General features: G+C 35.3%; 1 pseudogene; it reads left to right on the top strand.

Annotated features, from left to right (window-relative positions):
- LOC100392342 (TM2 domain-containing protein 3 pseudogene) lies at nucleotides 1–2,870 on the top strand (annotated as a pseudogene).
- The last annotated feature ends 6,836 nt before the right edge of the window (nucleotides 2,871–9,706 follow it).

Genomic DNA, 9,706 nt, shown 5'->3' on the forward strand with positions numbered 1-9,706 from the left:
ATGACTGAGAATGAAGGACCCCCAAATTGCTATGAAAATATAAAATTATCTGCTTATTTTGAACTGAAAATCCTTCAGACTTTTCATACATACACAGAAAAGCAGCTTCTCATATCTAATGAAATTAAAGTATGTGATATGAGTTAAATATTCAAAGCCTGATGCAATGATGTGTCATTACCGATAGACTTAACAGCATTTTGTGAAAGTCTCTGTCACCGTGGAAGCTCAGCTGAAACCGGCTCTGTAAGTTTTCCTCTCCACCTTACTGCACCTAACACCACCATTAGCTAGGCTCATGGGTAGTCACTACTTTAAGCTTCACCCCACTACCTTAAATGTATAATTAGAGCCCATGCTTAGTGTTCATCATTCCTCATAGATACAAATTAAATGAGGCTTGAAGAGTACATGCTTTGTCCAGGCTATGTGAGTAATGAGTTTTTATGCATAATGCCAAGGAAATTTTTCTAGATGGTTAGAACAAGAACACACAAGTCAGGAAAAGAAAAAAGAAAAAAAGATTGATGATAGCTTTCCTGAGCAATCAGTGCTCAATTGTCAAATATGTGAATCACCCTGGCTGCTGCTTTCTCCTCATTTTGTCTGCATTTTGGGAGATTAAACAGTTAACTCTGTTAACCAGACATCGGTTATTTAAATCAGCCTTTTCAGCCTTTCCTTTGACTCATTACTCTACCAACTCCTCATATTCAGTATTTCCAAGACCAGTTAATTTTTGTCATGTATTTCTCAGAAATTCTATCTTTCTTTTATCATAGTTTGTTAAGTCTGGGGGGGAATTAAGAGTTTATGTACTCCAAACCCATCATGTTACAAGAGCAAAAAGAATCCCAGACAACTGAAGGTTTACAGTTAGTAGTGAAATTATTACTGCAATTCAGACCTTTGAACTCTCATTAGAGTACTTTTTTTAATTCTTCAAATTGCCTCAAGGAAAAGTGGATTCCTCACATTTTTCTGTTAATGCAACCCTTGCTGTTTTAATTCTGAAAAAGAATCTACTCAACTGTAGCTAAATTTTAATATTTTCCTTACTTACAAAATTCTTTTTCTTAGGGGGAAAAAAAGCATAAAAAGTATCACATTGCCCAGGAAGAACTTGAGCCTGGAGTTGAATTCTCCTGTAACTCACACCACGTATCCAGAGAAACAACAAACGGACAGTTGCAATATCTGTTTATCTTTGTCCAACTATCTCTTCATGCTCAGTCACTAGAAAAATGCCTACAATTGACAAATGTTTAATGAACATTGATTGAATTCAAATTCATTAGTCATTTGACAACTAGTGGCACAATTAGAAGACCTGCACCCTTTCATCTATTTCAACAAACAGTTCACATTTTTTTGTGTATCTCCTACAGGAAAATACGAGTTATTTCCAAAGTAGCAGAAGAAGAGATGCTTTTAAATATTATACATATTGGATAATATTTATAGAAGTATTATTTCTTATGTAGCATTAATTTAAAAATATTTCCTTGTTGGTCTGTTGCTTTATTGCAGTGAATACATTTACAAGGCAAATTGCCCATGATTTATAAGCACTGACAGAAATGTACCTCATCCAAGCAGGGACTCCTTAGTGAAGAGTTTGCACTACCACAGTGTTTCTTCAGTGAGTGCATTTATTCACTTCAAACTTGTGATGGACGTGAAAGATGAGACCTCTTCTCTATGGGAACCACATCAAATAAATCCTATCATTCATTTCATTTACTCAACAAATGTTTATTGCTAGTGGCTCTCGGTTTTTTCAGTTCTTTCATCTTTAAGAGAGGAGTGACACAAGGACATTCCAGAAGTTATCTGTGAAGCTACCCTCTGGAGCATGAGTCACTGTAAGGAGTTGGCCTGCCTGTTTCCCTCACCCTACTCTTTCTACCACTCCCAAGAGACAGCATGGGAGAGAGAGTTCACTCTAGGTGACAAATCTCCAAACAATTTGTTTATTCAGGCTCTCCCAGTAATCCAATATCATAGATAATTGAGAGTTGACTGTACTCTAATTATAACAAAGACATCTTGAGGTTTCATCTGTAACCTAGAGCGTACCACTCGGGATGGGTGAGGAACCTGAATTTGGATAGACCTGGACTTCAGGTAGCACATTTAGCAAAGGGAGTCAGAGGAGAGAAAGTAGAACATAGTATTATAAATGGTATGAAAACAAAAAATATTATGACTAATGAAAAGAAATTATGGGTGTCTGCAACAGTTCCTCTGTGGGGTCCTCACTGCCTGTGCCATGTGCTGTTTTTACTCTCACAGTGCTACATCTTGTTGGACTGTGAAAGTATTGAAATTCCACTTTATGTGTTCAAAGAATGGTTTCTGTAGCAGATTTTCTGCAGACTTTGTAGACTGCACAACAAATGTCCCCAGTGTCTATGGGAAGCCAGTCACTTTTGACTGCACAGTGAAACCTTTTGTTGCTGGTGTTAAGAGTTAAAATCCCAAAGTAACTTTATAATCAACACGACTTGTAGATTTTGCTGGAAGCTTCCAAAACCAGAATATGAATGTTCAATTCTACCAGCAGCATGAGGTCCTGTCCTCAATGGCATTACACCGCCAACTGCACGATAAACACATTCATGACTTGGGTAACTACTTTTTACAAAACGCTGTACTAAAATTGGGCTGCAGGCTATAAGTGGTCTATTGCTCTGGCTCTAAGCATCACCCTTGGTGGCTTTGGAGCAGACCATTTCTACCAGGACCAGTGGCAAGAAGGCCTTGGCAAGCTCTTCAGCTTCAGTTGCCTGGGAATATGGACACTAATAGACATCTTGCTAATTGGAGTTGGTTACATTGGACCAGCAGATGGCTCTTGATACATTTAGCTCTGATTATGTGATTTGAAGAGGAGCAATGCTAGTAAAAGTCCCTTTGTCTGTAGGAGTTGATTCAGTATGAATGATATATTTGTATATTTTTGATGTGTAGCACTTGTACTTTGCCTGCCTTGATGAAGTAAAAAAGAAAAATGAAACACTGAAAAAAAATTAGAATTGAATATTCTAAATATTGGAAGAAACACACCTACACAATATTTATGGTATACATAATAATAGTCTCACTTTAATATAGCAGTTCTTTAATGCTTTACAAAAATCTCAAAGTATATTTTGTCCATGATATTAGCCAACCATCGTAACTCACATAAAAGAAACTTAAAAAACAATTTACCTACATTTTAGTGATGTTGAAATTAAGGCACATCAATTATTTTTCTCCCAGCATTTCCATATGATTAAAATTGTAGGCAGAGAATAAGCATCCAGTTTTGGTTTGTTTTTGTTTTGAGATGGAGTTTTTTTCTTGTTGCCCAGGCTGGAGTGCAATGGCACAATCTTGGCTCACAGAAACCTCCATCTCCTGGTATCAAGGGATTCTCCTGCCTCAGCCTCCCAAGTATCTGGGATTGCAAGCATGCGCCACCACACCCAGCTAATTTTGTATTTTCATCAGAGATGGGGTTTCTGCATGTTGGTCAGGCTAGTCTCAAACTCCCGACCTCAGATGATCTGCCCAGCTTGACCTCCCAAAGAGCTAGGATTACAGGCGTAAAGCACAGTGCCCAGCCAAGTATCCAGTTTTAAACGATATTTGTATTTTGATTTCCAGAAATTATTTTAATTGATTTTTTTCCTTTCCTTATTTTATTTTTTCTTTTCTGGTGTGTGTGTGCATATGTGTTTGTGTGTGTGTATTTTAATACCAGAAGTTATTTGGCTTTGTTTTTTCAGCCACAAATTAGAAACTCCCACAAAAATCCTTCATAATTTAGACTTGCAAAACTTTGGTTTGTACTTTGATAGAAGATTTCATAACTTATTTAACAAATATTTGATGAGCCCTACAGTGAATATAAGACATGTTAAGTATGTGGTAGTTGCAAAAGAAGTATGATTCAAGACAGGGCACAGTCCCTAAAAACTTGTGGAAGAGGCAAAACACACAATCATAATAGAGTTGAGTGATGATAATAAAAATAACATGACACTAACTTCAGGACTATGTGGAAGAAAAAATCAGAAAAGATAGTTAACATTTTTGAGGACTAATATTAGCTAGGAACTTTGCAATTACTATCTTATTTCAACTTCACAACTCTGAGAGAAAGATGTCATCTCAATCTTACAAATGTAAAAAAAACTCAACAAACCAACCTGACACCAAAAGAGGATAAGCAAATTTCCCACTATAACAAGATCAGATTTGAAACTAAATCAAAGATCTTATTTTGGACCCCAAGGGACTTGGAAAGTTATACCTATAGAAAAAAAAACAGTATAAGCAATGGGATAAAAAGATGAGTGAAGGAGCAAAAGCTCTGAGGAGTCTAGTCTTGTTAAATGAAACAGGCTTGGGGAAAGTGAGAAATAAATATTGCATGAAGCTTGTATTTAATTTTAGTAGCTAACAAGTTGGCAATAATATGATCGAACCATTTTCTGAAAATATTATTCTGAAAGGGTATGCTGAAAAGATACAATTGTAAAAATCTAAGCAGGAGGCGATGTGGCATTAACAGGTGGCTATGATTGGAGTTATTGAGCAAAATATGTGAGATGCTCAGTAATATTATCTGGAAGAAAGCATTTGAATATGTGGGTTATAGTAGAGGTAGAAGACAAAAAATAATATAAAATTATAAATTTATCAGAATTAGTATGATCTCAAACAGACAAAATATTACAGATTTAGATTTATTTTGAGGTATTGTTTGAATTGAAAAATCAATTGCTATAACCAAGAGAAATCCAGAGAGCAGTGACTGAAGCCCTGGCTGTTCTTCACAATGACTTTAAGACGATTATACAGATCCCAATATCTGTGCTATACCCAGACCAATTAAATCAGGATACTTGGAGGTAAATATAATCAGTAATAATTTTTAAATGTGTCCAGTTTGCAGCCGAAGTTAAGAAGCAATACCATAGAGCATGAGAATTGAAGGTATGGATATAGATGAGATCAGCAGGTGGTGGTGTATGTAAATACACATAGTCGAATTATGAATCAGCCGAGTAGACAAAGAAGAGACCACAAAGAGGTAGGAAAAACTGAATAGTGCAAGATCCTGAGGGCCAAACAAGAAAAGAAGCCAAATAAGCAGGGATACTCAATAGGCCAACTGTTCATACACAATTAGGATGAGAACTGAAAGAAGGTTTCAGGTTTGTTGAAAAGGAAGTTAACTGCCGACTAGAGAATCAACTTTCAGGAATGTAGTGAAGATCATATTACAATTAATTGAGAGAATGAATGTTGAAAAAGGGGAGCTAGTTTGTGCGAACTAGTCTTTAGAAAAGAAGTGGTCTGGGGGCTGAGGAAGAAAGAAATGAACTGAAGGAATTTGATATTTCCTGATGAATAACCTATGAACAGTTTAAACTGAAGGAAAGGAAGTAAGAAATAGAAGATTAAACATGTATACGAAAGAAAAGACCAATGAAATTGAGTCCAGGAGAAAGTTAAGGAACAGCAAATGCATGTAGAAGATGAGTCCCGGGGAATATATTAGCACTGTGTTCTTGTAGGAAGAATGACTTTCTTGTGTTGTTTTGATATTTTATTTTAATTTTTAAATTTTTTGACATTGCCTTTCTTCACATGTTCTAAGAATGTTTTGATATTTTATTTTAATTTTTACATTTTTTGACATTGCCTTTCTTCACATGTTCTAAGAATTAGAAGGCATGGTCATTTCCTTAGGGTTTCAAAGTGGGACATGTACTTTTGGGAGAGTTAAGAAGATCTGGGACAGTTTATGTGCTAACTTTGGTAATGTTATCAATAAGACACACACAGAGATTTCAGAGTAGCAGTGGGGGCTCAGTAGGAATGTCACTTTATTAGCACAGCTTTGAGACTTCTTTCAATAAAGCTCTGCTCTTAGGGAAATTGAGGGTAGGGTGATTGTGAAGTAAGTTTGCTGTGTATATGATTCGTATTTGGAAACTGACAAGAAGGAAAGAGTAGAAGCAGGCCCTATAGATCCTAAGAGATTTTATAGGAGTATTAAGCCTACTTTGAAAATAGCCAAGCCTGGAGTTCCAATTGGTTACATTGATAAACAAAGCCAAAATGAGGAAAAGAGATAGGTGCATATAAATATTGACTGTGATAACCAGTAGTGAGGAATTTGTTCAAACACATAAAAAAGTGAAAGAAGTAAGATGAAAAATGTGTTAAAAGAGAAATATTTCAGAGTTTATGTTTAGGCCATGTAAGTTAATATCAAAATACCTTGGAGACTAAGAAGTAGGGGCAATGAAATTCACTAAATTTGAAGACTTTAAGATAGATGATGTTGAATATTAAAAAAATCTTCATAAAGGCTTACATCCTAGTCTATATAAACCAGTAAGTAGAACGTACTACAAGAAACAACATACTATGCATTCAAGGAAAATACTCTGTTATTTTAACACAAGCATTTGCCAATAATTGTTCACTGAAATATTAGCTCTTTCAACAAACAGAGTAGAGGGTGTCCACAGCCAATAATTTTACGAAACATTGTATCCTTTCCTTAGGGAAACAGGAGCCTAGGAGAGCCAAGGTGACACCATTTTAAAATCAACTAAATCTTAGAAACTAGCAAGGTGCATTATTTTCCAATCATAACCCATGATCCTAAGATGTTTATAGTTGAGGAAACAGCCTAAGGATACCTACAAGGACACACTCCTACAACAGTAAAAAGTCCAGATCCCAATACCCATAACAATATGTGCTTTCAAGATATTTATAGTTATGCTTTGATGTCCTTACACACTAAAATGACAAAGATAGTTTTCTTTAAATCAATAGAATAATAAATACTGTCATGCTGTCAGCCAAACTACACGTAGGCACACCTTAGTTTAGTCTTTACATAGACAAGACCACAATAGAGAAAAACTTAAAGCCAATGTGTTTCTTTGCCTGCTTTCTGAGGCTGCCCTACTCTGTAATGGGTGTCCTCAGAAAGGGGATGTCCATTTAACTAGCAATACACTGTCTCTTCTCACTGCACCCTGTGACTCTATTTGAATTCTTTCCTATGTGGGATTCAACAACCTTCTCTTGGGGTCTAGATGAAGACCAATTTTTTTCTGGTAACACTACTATCTAGTATTGAATACTTACAATGCACCTGAGTACATTACAAGATCTGAGAAGGCCTAATGTAAGAACACATACACACAAAATACACAATAACAAACTACCACCACAACAAAACCTGTTTTACGCAACCTAAGTCTAAACTTATAGAGTTACTGAACTTCTTTTTTCTGTTACACCTTGAAGACCCACTACAATAGCATTTTACAGAACATTTTTGGTAAGTGACTTTCCTAGTTTAAATTTAATTGTAGTTTTAGCAATTATTATCTTAATCAGGAAGTAATTAAATTAATTTAGAATCTTTTATTTTCTTCTGCCTTTATTTATTGAATTAAGTAGCCACCTAATTTCTATTTTTCCTTTAATTCACTAGACAAATGTTAACTTCCTTTACATTTAATTGTACATCAGTTGAAGCATGTATTTATGTACTGGTATTAGAAGAATATACAAATTCTCATAATTCATAAAACATAAGAGCATTATTGATAATCTTTGCCTTAAAATGTTACTAGATACAATATGATAGAGGATATTATAGTAACAAGAATTCAGAAAAAGAAAATGTTAACAGGCCCATCAACCATACACTTTTTTCTATGCAACCACATACACACTCACACACACACACACACACACAAGATATAATGCATGTGTATATACTGATTTATGTAATATACTATATGAAATTCTAGATCATATATTAGAATGTTAATGAAGGTATATTATGTAGAAGTTGATTTCATTTGGCTTGATTATATATTCCAAATTTTCTTGTATTTTTTTAAGACAGGGTCTCACTCCTCACTCTGTCACCAGGTGCCATGCTGGAATGAAGTGGCGTGATCTCGGCTCACTGCAACCTCCACCTCCCGAGTTCAAGCAATTCTTCTGCTTCAGCCTCCTGGGTAGCTGGGACTACAGGCACGCATCAGCAACCCCAGCTAATTTTTGTATTTTTTAGTAGAGACTGGGTCGCACCATGTTGGCCAGAATGGTCTTAATCTCTTGACCTCAGGATCCACCTGTCTTGGTCTCCCAAAGTGCTGGGATTACAGGCGTGAGCCACCACGCCTGGCCTGTATTCTAACTTTTCTAATGGTACAATAATTAAATGGAAAGCTATTAGAATGAGGAAGCTCTAAGTTCCTTCGCTGTCTGCTTAATAAACTCCTAAAAACTTTAATTTGCCAAAGTTTATCTTTTAACACTACAATTATCATCTTATAACCGCAAGGATTATTTTTAAAAAATCAATTTGACCACATGTTCCACTGACAAGAAGAGTTTGGTCCTGTCTTAAAAAGGCTGCTTCATATTTTCATAGGGAATTACAGACAACTGCAACACAAATGTGAGTCTGTCTCATCTGCGGGCTCACACACAGGCTAAGAGGGAAGCTAGTCGTTGTTATATATAAAATTATGTTGCCTCAAATCTGTAGATATGCTGAAATATATGATTATAACTGCATTTGGTAGACAAAAATGTTTTCATAGACAAAATATTCAATTAATTTTTAAACAGTTCAAGAAGCAAATATTCATTTCAAATAAATAATAATCCAAATGTAGGCTAAAGTTTCTTAAAAGAATAATTTGAGATCAGCCATCCTGCTAGGTTAAACAATATAAAATTACTGCTATTAAACCACTTTCTTTTTACTTAGCTCCAACTAAAACTTAAATGTTTATGAAATTAGGAAGTTAATCATTTACAATAGAATGTATCTGCTGAATTGAAGGTTAGTTCTTGTATAGAAATTAACTTGAAAGAAGAAAATAAATATTTTTGTTGCTTAGAATTGCAACATCTCTATTGTTTTCCCTTTCTTATTTTCTTATATCTAATGGTAAAGAGTTCCAAGGACAAACAATAGTTTGAACATTTTGAAGACACATAATTAAGCTCTATTTGTAGTTACATACAGAGACATATCTTGCTGAGTGATAGGGGAAAGAAATACAGTAGTTTTCTTTTACAAGTCTAATGAAATGAAGGGTTGGGCCAGGTTACAGTAAACAATTAATTACAGAGATTTGATGCAATTCACCAATAGCAGAAAAGGGGATAGTAATTACTTTTTTTCTAACATGAAATTATATTGAAATAACTATTCTCTATTTTTAATCCCAACCTACTGAAAACTGAACATGCTTTACTTGTTGCCAATTTTCTTTTCCTAGTCAAGATATTGATCACCTACTTCTTTTCAAGGAGGTGTAGAGTCAGAAATTCTAGCATATGATGCTGATCTTGTGGCTTCTAAATTCAATTAGCTTTAGCTACAGCCAACTCTTTTCTCATAACAAAAGTCCCTCTTGAGTTTCTTGTTTTTACAAATGATCTACTATTGTATTGTAACAAATGTGCTAAATTAATTTTGCTGAAGTATAATAGCAATCCCTAAAGCCTTGATGATCTTTGGCATTATTTTATTTATTTATTTTTTGAGACAGAGTCTTGCTCCGTCACCAGGAGCCAGGCTGGAGTGCAGTGGCGCGATCTCGGCTCACCGCAACCTCCACCTCCCAGGTTCAAGCAATTCTCCTGCCTCGGC

This window comes from Callithrix jacchus, chromosome 9 (genome assembly GCF_049354715.1).
Source record: "Callithrix jacchus isolate 240 chromosome 9, calJac240_pri, whole genome shotgun sequence".
Lineage (NCBI taxonomy): Eukaryota > Metazoa > Chordata > Mammalia > Primates > Cebidae > Callithrix > Callithrix jacchus.